The sequence below is a fragment of the Plecotus auritus genome, assembly GCF_963455305.1.
Source record: "Plecotus auritus genome assembly, chromosome: 10".
Lineage (NCBI taxonomy): Eukaryota > Metazoa > Chordata > Mammalia > Chiroptera > Vespertilionidae > Plecotus > Plecotus auritus.
The window spans coordinates 39,642,213-39,659,069 of NC_137785.1; positions in this window are offsets into that span (position 1 = coordinate 39,642,213).

Genomic DNA, 16,857 nt, shown 5'->3' on the forward strand with positions numbered 1-16,857 from the left:
TTACACCAGAGGAAGGCCACTGATGTGGGAAAGTCAGACATAATTTAGGAACGTAACTGTGAAATAAAAAAGTAAAGATTTTACTTATATTGATATGGGCAATCTATGAGTAAGCATTTGAAAGCATTTGAAAATAAGCTGAGCTGGGTTTACATTCTACTTTCACCCATTTATCAGCTGTGTAATTTTGGGCAATCACTGAACCTATCTGAGTCTTCTCTGCTCACAGTGATGGGGCTAGGAATGCTTACTTTACAGGGCTGTGGGAAAGATTAAATGAGATAATGGGTATAAGCACTTAGCACAATGTCTAGTGCTTAATAATAATAATAATAGCTGTAATATACTTACCATGAATTATAATAGTATGTACCATTTCTGGAATGATGTCTCTTTTTAGTCTTCACAGCAAGCCTATTGGATAAGTAATCTCTTGCTCCATCTGATAGCTGATTGAAACTCACTGAGCCTCAGAAAAGTTAAGAGGATTTGGTCAGTGTCACTCAGATCCCAAGGGTAGGAGTAGAAATTAAAATCTAGTTTTGGTTGGCCCCAGAAGACCGCTCGCTCTTTTGCCCTGAGCTGTGAAAAATGTGCTTTGATTTGAATAGGAAAAAGAATCAATGTTTTACAGTTGATCATACGATTGAACAAAAATGCTTTTTACCAGCTTCTCAAATCCTTTGCTCTGAGATTTCAAAGTTACAGAATACTGGTAGAAAACTAATTATTTCTCTTGGACCTTTGATATGTGCTGTGTTCAAAATGAACTTATAAGAACAAGGTATCTTTTTTCTTCAAAATAAATCTATATTGTTTTCTTCTTATTTCTTTTCATCTATATTGTTTTTAAACTTATTTTCCTTTCCAGGAAAGCCTCTGACACTTTTTTTAATTTGTTTTCTTTTAGCCAGATCTTAGAGCCCATGCTTTCTTATTAAAAATTAATAGACTTTATTTTTTAGAGCAGTTTAGATTTATAGAAAAGTTCATCAGAAAGTAGAGAGAGCTCCCTTATAACCCCTCTCCCTGCCCCCCCCAATTTATCCTATTGTTAACATGTTGCATTTGTGTAGTATATTTCTTATAACTGATGACTAAATATTGTTATATTATTATGATTAACTAAAGTGTGTGGTTTATATTAGGTTTCACTCTTTGTGCTGTACAGCTCTATGGGTTTTAGAAAATAAATGTATAATGTCATGCATCCACCATTACAATAGCATACAGAATAGTTTTGCTGAAGCCCACACTTAAAAAATTTTTTTTCAATTACAGTTTATATTCAATATTATTTTGTGTCAGTTTCAGGTGTACTGCATAGTGGTTGGACAATCATATACTTTACAAAGTGTTCCCCTGATATTTCAAGTACCACCTGGCCCCGTATGTAGTTATAACAACACTATTGACTATACTAGTATTCCCCAGGCTGTACTTTACATCCCCATGTCTATTTTGTAACTACCAATCTGTACTGATTAATCTATCTTTTTCATCTGGGCCCAAACTCCTGATGACTTTCTCCAGTTGTAGAGACCTTTGTGAACTTTGAGTCATATTTAATTCTCTCCTCCCACCACCACTGTGTCTTTCCATGTGCCTTTTCTCTGTTACTATGTCCTATCCCTTTCCAAACTTATACTCATTGTGTGTGTCTAAGTTAATACCATTTTGTATATGACTAAATCCCTCTTGTCCTCCTGGTCTGAATTCAAAGGCCACCTTCTCAGACATACCTTCTCTATCTACATAATCTAGGAAGGTCCTATTTTGTCTACTTCATCTAAGTGTATTGATTCCTTTGTAGCCCTTATTTGGGACTTATTTAAAAATTAGAGGCCCAGTGCATGAAAATTAATGCACTAGAGAGGGGGGGGGTCCCTCAGCCTGGCCTGCCCCCTCTCCCAGTCCCTGCCCTCAGAGGCGTGCGGTGGCCCAGCGATCAGGGGAAGGCGATGCCCCCATCACACCTCTGCTGCTGCCACTGCTGGCAGCGCAAGCCTCGGGCGGCCCTGAGTGCCTGGGCAGCATGCCTGCCACCACAGCCAGGGCTGAGGAGACTGGGCGCCGCCATCTTGTGGCTGTGGGTGCCGCCATCTTTGAGGGCGTGGCAGTCAATTAGCATATTTCCTTCTTGGCTGTGGACACCACCATCTTTATGAGGGCTTGTTGGTCAATTAGCATATTCCCTTTTTATTAGATAGGATGTATGTGCTTAATTGATTTCCTTCTCTCTGGCTGGGCTGTAAGTTCCAGAGGGCAGGGGCTGTGTCAGGTTAGCTCAGTTCTGCATATAGCACAGCACCGAGCACATAGTATTTGCTCAATAAATATTTACTAATGTGTGGCAGGACAGTTTTGCTTTTGCTTTCCTTTCTCCCCACCTCTGAGGCTCCAGCAATAAGGCACTTGACCAAGGAAATAGCAACTCAACTCATGGAAGAGTAAAGAGACCAAGATTCATTTGGCATAGTAATATTTGGAGTCATCAAAAAACCATCACTCTTGGCATTGGGGAAGTTCTGATGGTTTTGTAGGTGCTTGGCCCTGAAGCCGGACAGGCATGGGAACTTTCCTTTAACATCTCTTCCTCCTGTGGAGATTCCAAGTCCAGTTCTTCCTCCTTCAGGGAAAAAACTAATGGAAGCCAAATGGCTGCAGGATTGGCTAGAAGAGGAGGAAGAGGTGGGGATCAGGGATAGAGTTGGATCTGAGAACATTTTCAAGGTAAGGAATTTTTGTCCTTGCCCCAAATGCCATTTGACATCAGACAGGGCCTCCCCATCAGACATGGCCCTTTGGTTGAGCCCCCATCCCCAAAACCTCAACTGGAAAAGCAAGAAAAGAATTGGAGTGATCTTAAAAAAAAAATCACATCAAGAGCTATACACACATCAAAGATAATGGGGATGGGTGGCCCTTTCCCCACCTTGTCCTTAGGAAAGGTAGACCTCACCGGGTTTTCTTGGAGGCGGGACAATCCCTTTTTTGTGCAGCAGGATGATGTCACCAGCTCCTCTGCTGGGCTGGACCTGGGCTTCTGAAAGGGCTATTTAAGAAGAAGCACACATTTATAGTCAGGGAATAGGAACTATAAAAATATTGCCTTTAGTCAAAGTGTTTTGGTAAGGATTTAAAAACTGTCACCAGGGTTTTACTTTCTTTAATGAATTGCTGTTTACAACACATCCCCTGACCATCCTGTGTAATTGGTGTATTTATTCTACCAGTTGCTATTTTAACGTTGCTCTAGTCTAAGCAGTTCTCCAGTGTCAAATTCTAACAAACAAGTCTCTCTGGCTTCATTGCTGTCTGTCTGTTAATATTCAAGGCTGACTATGTTTAGAGGCTGTTCCAAGGTTCACGAGCAGCATTTAGTGGAAGTGATAGGACTGAACTTGAATACGGCACAAACCACCTGAAATGCTTGGAGGCAAGATTGATTATGGTATATGTGCAAGTTGCCCACTTTCTACTTAGGGCTATTGCTTGTAGCTGTGACTGGCAGACGTGTCAGGGCATTTGAATAGAAAGCTGGGACAGGTCTCAGGGAAACGGGTTCAGAGACTCTGCTAAAATGGGGCAGCATTGAATATAGGTAAAGAGCAATGACTAGGATAATTTGGAGTTAAAATTCAGATCTGTTGTTTATTAGTTTTGTGACAATGGTCAGATTTTGTCATCTCTCTCTGCACCTGGGTGTCTGTCTTGTGGAATGGTTGGGGAAATTGGAGCATGTCTGTAAAACATTCAAGTTACATCCTGTCACAGATAATCAATCAAAGGGAACTAGGGCTTCCCTCACATCCATATCATATAAGGTCCTCAGAACCACCCCTGCTCTGACCCCAACCCTGCAGATTTGGTCTCATTTGCACCCACACTGAACATACTTCTATCATAGAACTTCTAAACACCACATACTTATTTTGTATTTGTCTCCCCACATTTGTTACAGTGGACTTGGATCTTGTCTTACTCACTTCTGATTTGCGGGGCCAGTGCTGTCTGACAGTGGCTAGTGGCTACCATATTGGATAGCATAGTTTTTATGCCTAACAAAATGACTAATGCTTAATGAACATTTAATAAATACGTTTTACATAAAATGGTTCACTCATGTGGATTTGGAGTAAAGAGAGTGGCGATTTAGATTCAATTAATCTCCTCCCAACTACTGTGCTAGGATTTTCCATCTAAGTCCAGTAAGGAGGGCATTGTTATCCCTGTTTGATGATGAGACTTTGCCTTGGAGAGTGAAGTGACTTAGGATTCTCTCCTTCTAAGTGTTGGTCTGACATGGGTCTCCCACATCGGAGCTCAGCTGAGGCGTGAGGCCCACCTGGTGGTAAAGGGGATTTGGAGTTTCATGGGTTCACCTAGGAGGTCAGTGTGAATATTTCTGGTTAAATTGGGGTGGTAGGATCAGAACAATGGAATACCAAGTTTGGGAGAGACAAACCTCTGCTTTGAACACTTCCCATGATGAAGAATTCTCTCCCCAGGAAGGCAGCCAGTTTAATAGCGAGAAAGTTGGGCTAACCCAGAAGACATCCCTCCTTCTCCTCCACATCTTCTCCCCTCTTATTGGGACCAGCCTTCTTTTTTGGCAGCCTGTAAGGAGAGATTTCTGCTCCCAGTTTAATTCGTGACTGCCCCTGACATTGCTGTGTCTGACTTGCCTGTTTACACTATTTCCATTGTCGCTCTAATTTCATTGGGCTCTTCCTGATGGTAGTTATAGTGGCCTCCGCCTGAGTCCCCCTGCTTCTGCTTTAGGCCTTTGGTAGTTACTTCTCTGAGCTGGTTTCTAGTGTGTGGTCTCATCCTGAATTAGCTTCCTCCTTTTTTCTAGGTTCAAGTGTTCTGGCTCCATCCAACCCTGCCTTCTTGTAGAGCCACTCAGACAGTGGCTGCAGCGACTGCATCCTTGGCTGCAAACAGTCAGACACCTCACTTAAGTCCTTACATCCCAAGCAACTTGCAGTAGTGGGAATTGCACAAATGATATTCAGCAGACCTGGGGTTGAATTGGGGCTCTCATTTGCCAGCTGTGTGATTTGAGTGAGCCAACTAACCTGTCATATTCCTATAAATTGGGCATCATAATAAGTATTTGCCAATATTATTGGGAAGATTAAAAATATGTCCTAAAAACAAGCAGTATAGTTAGTGGCTGATAGAGAACAGATATTTCATATGTGGACTTACTATTAATAAAATGAACCATTATTATCACCATTATTGTTATAATAATGCCCTAACTCGTAATGATTTCACCATGAAATTGTTCCTCTCTAGCCACCCTGCCTGGCCTCTCTGGTCCCCCTGTGCCCCGTCCTCCAAGCATTCACTGCAGTAAACAGTACATTTTTAAAGGAAGGCAAATATTCCATTGGTCTGTTTTCTCTAGGTGTACCAGCTTTCCCAATTTATTGTGAGTTTTGCCTAGCCCCTGCTGCCAGGATAGTCCAAGAATACAAATAAGTCAGTATTCACCTCCCTTCTACCGAGAGCAAGGGCAGCCCACAGTGGAAAACCTTCATAATTCCTCTCTGTGGGCTTCCGAAGGCTGGACTTGGTAGAAAGAGTTTTCGGCCTTCAGGTGATGACAGTGAGCTCCTTGTTCTTCCCTGGCGTTCAGAGGCTTGCAGTCTCTGCCTGTGCTTGGAGCACGAGGACTGCAGCCTACAGAGCAAACCATTGAGAAGGTCTGCCTTTCTGGGTACTAAACGCATTTTCCAGCTCTAAATCCATGGCCTTTTCACTGGTGAAAATTAGTGACGGAACTAAAGTCATCTTGTGTTCCCCTTGGGCTGGCTCAAATAAACAGTCAAGCTATTCCTTTGGTTTAGATACATCAGAAGGGATTGCCTTTTGGTCACCTCTGCAGGAAGTGCTTCTTGCAGCTGAAAGCCTGAATGGGGAAACTGAAATTGACCCTACTGGGTAAACCAACAATACTGTGTCCCTGATATCTGTTCCTCATAGAGAATAGGAAAAGGAACCAAATAGTTAGATAAATTGTATGAACAAGGCACTACGTACTTACATTTCTTTTGAATCTGAGCTTAATAAAGAGAGAGAGAATCAGAAGGTGGGGAGGATGGAAAGATTGAAGCAAGTTTTGTATTTGGACAAGTTGGTCTTAAGGTGTTCATGAGACCCTCAGCTGGATGTGTCTAGTTGATGATGGGAAATAATATTGGACACTTAAATGAGATAAAAAGAGTTGAATGAGTGAATCAATAATTTATTAGTAGAGAATTAATGATATAGTAATAGTGGGAAAACAATGATGGGTATGAAGCCAGGATATTTTATATGGAGAAAAGGGGAAGATCAGAGACAAATCCATGGGGTCCCAGATATTTAAGGAGTGGGTGGAGACAGGCCATGGATTAAGTGGTTGGGAAAGCTAGTGAGAAATTGTGTTTACTTTCAGTGGTTCAACAAACATTTTTTGAACCTAAGATGAAGGTTCATAGGGAGAAGGGAGGACAGAACTGGCAAATATGTCAAAGAAGTAAAATAGGAAAAAGACTAAAATTTATCTTGGGAGTTAGAAAATGACTTCAAGCAATTTCTGTAATGCATTAGGCATGAAAGTGAGGAAAATAGTAAATAGAGATTATAAAGTTAAATTTTAATAGACCTTTTTTAGAGAGGTTTCAGGCTCAGAGCAGAATTGAGAGGAAGGTATAGAGATTCCCTGTACCCACTGCAACTACACATAGGTCTCTGCTTGCATTTTGGGGGTGGATGGGTAGGGTGTGTTTGTGTGCAAGGGGGCAGGGCAATCTGTCCCTCTGCAGTCTTTTGATCTAGTCCTTGCTGCTGCCCCTTCCCTAGAGACCCAGGTCCAGACCCACAATCTTTCATGTACCTCACTCTTAATGAAGTGCTATGCTGGCCACAGGGCCACACATATCCTCACCCACAGGCTGGTGAGCAGAAGTTGGCTCCCACCACAGGCTCTGTGCTAAAATGGCTGGGTGGGGTGGTGGTTACAGCTGTAGATTCTGGAACCAGACTACCTTGGTTTGAATCCTGGCTTTATGACTTTTCAGCTGTGTGCTGTTGCTGTGGCATCTCTTATCTCCTAGGGAGAGAAGGTATAACAACAGTACCTACCTCCTAGGTGGAGATTAAGTTAGTGAGTACACATGATAGCTTGCAACAGTGCCTGTCCAACAGCAAATGTAACAATGCTTATGAAATAGATGGGGATGTTGAGTGATTCTAACCCAGGGGTGGGGCTCATTTTCTAGTTAGAGAGTTGTCCCAAAGCCTCTGCTGGGAGCCTGGCAGCCCAATACTTCCCTAATATGATAGGCAATAAGGGCTGGTTGATGGTTCAGAGGAACCCTGCTCTCTCTATCATGTAGAAGCCTTGGGTGGGTCCATAGTAGCTTTGTAACAATCAAAGTTATTACACATTGTTTTATTTATTTATTTATTTATCCATCCTCTCCTGAGGATATTTTTTTCATTGATTTTTAGAAGGAGGGGGAGGGAGGGGGAGAGACAGAGAGAGAATCAATGTGAGAGACACAAACATCAATGTGAGAGAGACACATCAATTGGTTGCCTCCCACATGGGGCCAGGTCAAGCCTGCATCTGAGGTACATGCCCTTGGCTGGAATTGAACCCAGGACCCTTCAGTCTGTAGTTCTACTCTACATACTAAGCCAAACTGGGTAGGGCTAGTCATTGTTTTAATCTATAATAATAAAAGCGTAATATGCTAATTAGACCGGACATCCTTCTGGACAAAGCCAGGGCTGAGAGGGAAGCCCGGGTCCCAGGTGCCAGAGGGAAACTAGTGCTGGCAACTGGGGGAAGAAAGGCCTACTCTTGCACGAATTTAGTGCATTGGGCCTCTAGTGGATACATAATATTCCATGTACCTTACTTTACTAAAGTTTCTCCAATTCTTCCCTTATAAATAATGATGAGGTAAACACCTTTGTGTGTTAATATTTTCTTACGTATTCTAGGTTATTTTCTTAGGACACACTGTTCTATACGTGGACTTATTGAAAGGCATTGTAGTCTAATGCTTAACAACAGAGACTTGAGCTTGGATTTCTTGGGATCAAATGTAGGCTCTGCCACCAGATCTTAGATCATGGATCACTCTTCCCACATCTTGGTTTCCAAAATAGGAGACAGTAATAGTACTTAAAATGTAAGGTTAGCCCTAGCCGGTTTGGCTTAGTTGATAGTGTCAGCCTGTGGACTGAAGGGTCCCGGGTTTGATTCTATCAAGGACACATGCCCAGTTGTGGGCTCGATCCCTAGTAAGAGGCAGTTGATCAATGATTCTCTCTCATCATTGATGTTTCTATCTTTCTCTCCCTCTCCCTTCCTCTCTGAAATCAATAAAAATATATATTTAAAAATATAAGGTTATTGTGGGGCTTAAATAAGTTAATACTTGTAAAGCATTTAAAGCAATGCTTGGCCCATAGTAAGCATTAATAAGTAAAATTAATAGCACTGGGCTAAGGGGGATAAATATTTAAGGTTCTTGATACCTATTGCTGATTATATTTGATGGGGAGGAGAAGAAGGTCTTAGTTTGTCTCCTTCCCAGGAGGAGGCATAGTGATTAGATTGGGTCACTTTTATAGGACACAGGTTGGGCTGTGTGGACCAGCAGGTGGGGTCACTGATTCTTAAAACGGTTCCACATGGAAATGGCTAGTTCTTTCTCTGTGCCTCTCTCCATAAACATTTCTGCCCATCTCTTTGTTCCTCTATAATATGCAATTGGATGGAAGGTGTTAAGGCCCTGAGATGTAGGTCTCATCTCAGAAGCTCCTAAATTTGGGGCAGTTCTCTGTGTTTCAGCCCGTATACTGCAGAATGCTCATAGTGGAGTTTGGGAAACAAGCTCTGTACTAACCAGGTAGGTCCGTGTGTCCACTCTTCATTGTACCTTGTGCATGGAGAAGGAGGGCTGGGTGGGCCAAGGCAGGATTCAGGTATTTCTGTGTGCCCTGACTATAATATCACCTAATAACAACCCAAAATGCCATAATCATACGTAACTCCATTGAAAAGGGATGTACCCATTTTCCCACCAGGAAAAAATATGTAAAAGGCAGCTTTCCATTTTAGATCTTTTCTTAGTGCTGAGGAGAGGTCCCTTGGGTTAAGAAGGGAGACAGACGGTGGGATTAATGGCGAGTTGTGCTGGTGCCTAGGAAACACTGCTCTTTTTCTCAGAGGCGAAAGCCTTTAGGGCTTTGGAATATGAACCAGCTTTTCTTTCCCTTCAGGAAACCACTCGCACATCCATTTTGAATGTCTGGTAAACAGTGAAGGAGTCAGTGTTTTATGAATGTCTAGTTTTTCATCTCAGGAACCTTTTTCAGCTTCTCCTTTCCTCTGATGAGCCGGGGCCATCCAGTTTGCATTGGATACTTTTTTTTTTTTTTTTTTTTTTGCTGAAGGGTTCCTTCCAGTGGAAACCAGACAGGAAATATTCTCAGAGCTTGGCTGCTTGGGTGTGGAGACAGCAAGTCCAGGAGACAGCCTGATGTCTCTGAAAGACCCACATTCACCACGCCCGCTTCCTTCTGTAGTTTATTTTTGTCTAAGGAGACTAGGCCATCCTCCAAAATATATACCAGATAGCTGGGATTGTTGTTGAAAACCCAGGACTTGCCTTAAGTATCCCTTATTGGAAATAAAGGAGCAGATGGTCCTGGCTTGGGTCTATTGATAGTAGTTTGGAAGGAGTAAGCAAAATAATTGTTTCTAACAACCAAAAATTGAAAGAGGATTATTACAAGGAGAGTAATCTAGTGCTCGTTAACCTTCTATGCCATTATGAAAATTCTGTTGTAAAAGAATATCAGTCGACATGGAAAAGGCCCATAGTATATTTCTAAAGAGGGAAAAGAAGTTATAAAATAGAACTTATGGGTTGGGGAGTAACAGGTGTGTATGTGGGTATTTGTATAGATTAGGGATAGATCAAAATAGAAATGGTTGTGTTGGGGATGCTGAGATTTTTTTTCTTTTTAGTTTCCTAAGTCTTCTGCATAAAACATACATAAATAATTTAAATGTAAACATTTTACTGAAGTATATAACACACATACGGAAACATGCTCAAATTGTAAGTATGGCTGTGCTACTGGTACCAAGATAAAAGAAGCAGAACATCCCCAGCACCCAGAAGATTTTGTGCCCTGTCCTAGTCATTGTCCCTAGTAAGCCACTGCAGTGACTTTGGAAGATGTCAACTAAGCCTGGCCCAACTATGATTCCAACAACTCCCCTCCCTTATGTTTTGAATTATGCTGAGGCACCAGCTTTCCCTGCAAGACTCCCACATCATCACAGTAGGAGTCAGAGAGAGGCTGATAAGGGTTCCAGCTCATGCTCATGGGATCTAGATCATCTCCCTTTTCTTCCACTTTACTTCCATGTTCCCTTTTCCACAGCCAGCTCTGTGGAACTCAAGCTCCAGCCTCAGACACGAAGACTACGGCCTTACAGGGCCAGTTTCACCAGCTTCCACAATTACATCAGACCAAATCCCTTAATAAACTCTTTAGTATGTGTATGCGTATGCACACATGTATATCTTCTAATGGTTTTGCTTGTCTGATTGAACCCTATCTGATATTAGCTTTAAAAGGTGGGTGACAGTGGCCAGTCTTCAAGATGATTTCCCAGCATCACTTGTTGGGGTTCACCACTTGTGGAGTCCCCTCCTATGGGCAGGACTGGCCCGTGCCACTGATAGGATATGGTGGAAGTGATAGTATGTGACTTCCCAGATCAGATCATAAATGACATTGCAACTTTCATTTCTCTCCCTTGGACTCCTTGTTCTGGGAGAAGCCAGCTGCCATATCATGAAGACATTCAGCTGGCCCTATGAAGAGGTCCACCCTGATCCAGAACCACCCAATTCAACCACTGTCTAATTCCTGACTCACAAAATCTATGTAAAATAATACATTTACAGTATTATTGTGAGATGCTAAGTTTTAGGGTAATTTGCTATACAGCAGTAGACCCACAGAACTGTGAGTAAATGAAATGATTATTATTTAAGGCCCCTATGTTTTGGAATGACTTGTTATCTAACAATAGCTGTAAAAATCCTTTCTAAAATCCTGACAGTCATGCTACAAATCTGAATCAGTTAGGGGCATGTTCTGCTACAAGTAACAGCATCTTGAACAAATGAGGCGGGTGGCGGGGGGCACCTTCTTCTTATGTAATAGGAAATCTAGAGGGACATATTCCAGCATGGGATCCACAGCTCAGTGTTTGGCTATCAGTTTCAGGCTCTTTGTGATCCTCTAGGCCTTCTCTTCAGCTGTAAGATGGTTGCAGTAGCTCCCAAGCATCACATCTGCACAGCATCTCTTTGAAAGCTAACAGCAGCGGGCTTTGTGGGACAGAACTATGGTCCTCACATGCCTTTCTTTATTCAGGGAAGCAACCATACACACTCAGCTCTTCTCTGGAAGATTTCCCCTTAATGTGTCATTGGTCAGAATGGGGACCCAGAGGCCCTACACATGGGCCATGCCAACTTTCCCTGAGGTGATGGGTGCTTTACTAGATACTTGAACAAAACAAGGAAAAGGGCAGGGCCTTTGGGTAAACAACCAGTGGGGTCTGCCACAAACTCTATGCCAAAATCCTATTTATCTTTCAGATTTCCAGCCCTTTAGGAAGAACTTCTCCGTGTCAAAACTTTCTTTTAAACTCTTGGGGTTGTGGAGCATTGTGTACTTTCTTTTCGGAACAACAATCACTGTATTTTGGATAGTCTGTTATTTAACAGTGCCTGTATCTCTTGCTAGACCGCACATCTCATGAATTATGCCTGAGGATGCAAGATTTGGCATACATGATTCCAAGAACTTTATTCTCCTCTCCCACTCTGCCTCTTTTGTTCTTTTGTTTTATTTTGTTACTTCTGATCAATAGAAATCACTGGGAGAAGTAAAATTTTCAGTTCTTCTGCTGACTTTTATTTGTATATCTGTCCCAGGATGTTCAATGACTTGTTGGGCATAACTGTTTAATAAAGCAAGATGTTGGGTATTTAACAAAAGTAATGTTCTACCATGAGAAGTCTCATGACGGGGGAATTGGATTTATTCTTTACTTTATATAACTGACAAGGCTTGATTAAATATTAAATCAGACTCTCCTGGAAACAGGGCCTGGGTGTAGTGATACAATTGTGGCTCATATTCATAACTTAGGATTCATGCTCCTTACTGCTGCCTTTGGAATACTAATATCATCCACCTCCCCCCAACCCCCGCTAAGGCTTGTCAAGTCAAGGAGAATGGATAGAGAGGGTGAGAAGATGACACATGTCAGACCTGGTTTGCTGGGCCATGAATGGGAAGATCACTGATTAGTGCTGACTAGAATATGGTCCCATGCCCTGGCCAGGAAGCTCAGTTGGTTAGAGTGTCGTCTCGGTACACCAAGGGCACATACAAGAATCAACCAATGAATACATAAATAAATGGAACAACAAATCGATGTTTCTTTTTTTCTCTCTCTTCTTCTCTTTCTAAAATGAATTAAAAATATATGGTCCCTGTCTGCATCCCTGTGCCAGATTTGTCCATCAGTTGGGCCCTGCTATGTGCCAGGAAGAGTTCTAGGTGCATGGATATAACAGTTAACTACACAGATAAAACTGCCTGCAAAGAATTTAAATTCCAATGTTTTTGGATACCTACTATCTTGAGAACATGTATTCTCAATTAATGCTCACAATTACCCATGATATATGTTATTATTCCCAATGATGAACATATATAGCTTTTTTCCTGCCTAGCATGCTTTTCTCCTCCTGGCTGCAAAACTTCTGCTGTGAGAAACACATTCTTTGTGTTTTGGGTGGGGATGAATAGCTCCCATCCCAGTATTCCAGAGGTACAGAAGTGAACCAGATATGAGTGACCAGGGAGTCTTTTCTCCAGGGCAGGCCACCAGAACTATCAGCAAGGTTCGATTTTCCCCTGCAGAGATTACTGAAGATAGTCACTAGCAGCCAAAGATTCACATGCTGTTTACCCTTTCCCCCTCCCCTTCCTCCTCCCTCTCCTGATAGAGAGAGAGAGAGCTTTTTCTTTTATAAAATATGTTTTTTATTGATTTCAGAGAGGGAGGAAGAGGTACATTATAAGGACCTTGAAGGCATGGGTCAAGTCTTGTTCATCTCTAAAATTTTTCCTTCCAATGCTTTGCACATTGTGGGTTCCCACTGTAAAATATATTACATGGGATCAGTCCTCCAGTTTTGGCCTCATGCATAGTATTGTCCAACTAACCATCCAGGGACAGCCCAATATAGCAGAAAACTGTGGGATTTGGAATCTGTCAGAACCTGAATTTGAGACCTGGCCTTATCGCTATTAGTTAAGTGACCCTGAAGAATCAGCCTTTGAGAATTACAAGTTCCTTATTTGCAGGATGTAAGTTATGCTTTCACACTGCTGTGTGTAGGTCAAACCCAGTAATGGATGTGAAGGAAAGTTGTAAACTGTAAAATGCCATATAACTAGAGATCATTATCACATAGAAAATGGGGTAAGAGCCTTGTGATACAAAATCATGTTTTCAACTGGATGTATGTGTGTGTGTCTGTGTACACATCTATATATCTAAAAGGCTAAGTGACCGTCCAACCATCCAACCAGTCACTATGATGCACACTGACCACCAGGGGGCAGATGTTCAATGCGGGAGGTTCCGAGTTGCAGTGACTTGGCAGCAGTAGTTCTCAGGTGATGCACCCAAAACCAGAGAGGAGGGAGCCCTATTCCGAGGTACATCACCAGAGAACCGCCCTCTCATAATCCGGGACTCCTGGGGGGATGTTGGAGAGCTGGTTTCAGCCTGATCCCCACAGGCCATGCTGAGGGACCCCACCTATTGGAGGGACCCTGCTAACTCTGCAGACGCAGATATCCTTCGAGCCGTGGCTCCTCAGGTGGGGACGGCCAGGGAGAGACCATAGGAGGTTGGCTCCAGGGTGTGTCTGGCCTGTCTTGCCCAGTCCCGCCCTGCTGGCCAACTTCTAGTTAATTTCCTTTCAATGTGCATGAATCCGTGCACCAGGGCACTAGTATGAAATAAATATCTGTGAAGTTTAAACATTTTATTTACCATGAGGGATCCCATTTTAGGCTTTCCAAATATGAAATTCTAGAAATGGGTCCCTGGGTGAATTTTTTTTTAAAAGCCTACAAGTAATTCAGACTTACACCCCTGTTTTGTGAAGGAAAGAATGTTTGAGGTGAATTGTCAGAGGAGTTGATGTGGGACTTTGTGTAAGTCCCTCATGGCCCCAGGCCTCAGTTTCACCATGGGAAATGACTTGACTTTTATAAGTAATTGGTAGGGTTCCTTCCAGCTCTATAAACAGACTTATTTTCCTCCAGAGCCCAGCAAAGTGCCTGGTAACACCATGGGAGCTTGACGAAGGTTTGCTGGATCAGTGAATGAGAGTGGAGTGGAGGGTAGGAAGATAAATTAGCAGCATGTTTTGTTTTGTTTTTTACAAAAAAAAAAAAAAGCCTTATTTTATTATTTACACTATTCCAAAATCAACCAACAAATATTTTTCATCAAGGAGCACGTTTTTTGATTGACCACTAGGTGGCAGGAGGATCAAGCTCAGATACCCAGCTGCCCTGGGTGGAGGAGGGGGCACCTTGAATGTCCTTCTAGGCCAGTGGTCAGTAAACTCATTAGTCAACAGAGCCAAATATCAACAGTACAACAATTGAAATTTCTTTTGAGAGCCAAATTTTTTAAACTTCTTCTAACGCCACTTCTTCAAAATAGACTCGCCCAGGCCGTGGTATTTTGTGAAGAGCCACACTCAAGGGGCCAAAGAGCCTCATGTGGCTTGTGAGCCGCAGTTTGCCGACCACGGTTCTAGACTAAGGCTTGGCATGGGGAGAAGTGAGGGGACAAGGAGGCCCCCTTCACGAAGACCTTCACATGGAATTTCTATGACAATGGGAAAAATTCATGCAATTCTAGATCTGTATATTTTTGTAAATTTAGCATTTCTGAAATTCTTTAAATATATGAATAGTGTAAAACAGAAGTGGCAAGACCTTTTTCCTCTTTTCCTACCCTTTACCCTCCCCTCCACCATCCCCTCCCCACCATAAACACACACCTGACAAGTTCTGCACTCGTGGAAGAGGCCTCCTGATTGTGCAGTGATGCTAGATGATCAGCCTCAGAGTTCATTTGCATTGCAGAAGAGTTCTTCATAAGGCAGTGGAATCACCCGGGGCTGGTGTGTGTAAAAATGCAGATTCCTAGGGGCTTCCAGACTATCTAAACAGGAGCCCCTGCGAGTGCCGTAGTCTGCAGTTGCATTGGCTTTTAACAAGCTCTCTGTTTTCACCGACACTGAAGTGTGAGAACCAGTTCGTTAGGCTTCCTCGGGAGCCTTTTGGGACTCTGATGGGCCCTCTCAGAGGTGTAGTGATGCCCAGCCACCTCCAGTTTCACACACACACATACTCTCGCATAGATACACACATATACACACAGATTGTGTTTTGGTTTATTTTACATGCACAATAATGCCAATGGCTGTCAGATTTGTATACCAACCATATAGATTGGCAGTGGGCTGAGGATATGAAGTCTCACACATACTGTATAGATCCACCTACATACATATGGCCACTTCATGACTGTTTAGTAATGTGTTTCTTAGGATGAAGGTAAATGTAGAAATAGTTGGGCTAAAGATTGTCTTTTAGTGACAGAGCCCTCCCCACTAGTAGTTACTCAAGACTTTCTGGAAGGGATTCTAACACTGAGTTCTTATAGAAGTCTTTATCAGAGAATTGTGGGGGCACACTCTGGGGAACCCTGGTCTAGGGTCATGTAGTCTCATTGTAGGTTTTTTTAATTACCATTTTTTTCTTAGTATATTTTTAAGTTGAGATATAATTCACATGTCATAAAATTTACCATTTAAAATTGTATTTATGGATTTGAGAGAGAGGTATTTGTTGTTCCACTTATTTATGCATTTATTGGTAGATTCTTGTATGTGCTCTGACCAGGGATCGAACCTGCAACCTTGGTGTATAGGGACGATGCTCTAATTAACTGAGCTACTTGGCCAGGGTCATAAAATTCACCATTTTAAAGTATAAAATTAATCAGTTTTTAGTATATTTATAAGGCTGTGCAACCATCACTATCACCAGAACATTTTCATCACCCCCAAAAAGGAAACCCCACACCCATTAAGCAGTCACTCCTCATTCCCTCCCCCACCCCATACCTTGATCTACTTTTTGTTTCTATAGATTTGTTTATTCTGGACATTTCATATGAATGAAGTTGTACAATATATGGCCTCTTGTGTTTGGCTTCTTTATAATCAGCATAGAGTTTTCAAGGTTCATCACTTAGTCCAGTTGGTCTTACATTTCAGGATGCATCAGAACCCATTGGCGATCTTATAAAAATGCATTTTTCCTGACTCTTCCCCTAAAATTTCTGGTTCAGTTGGTCTGTGATGGGGACCAAGAATGTACCTGTTTGCAAAGTTCTCTGGGTTATTCTGATACAGGCAACCTAGGGACCACATTTTGAGAACCCCCCACCTAGACCAGTGCTCTCATTTTGCATAGGAGGGAGTTGAGGCTCAGAGAGGAAAGCCTTGTCATAAGTCACACAGATGACAAATCTAGGTGCAGGGTTTGTCTGGGCTTTGAGACTTGAGGCTCAGCCTTCTCTGTCTCTCTCATCAGACCCAGTACTGCAGGTTCAGCCCACAGACACATCTTAGTTCTTGATGATAA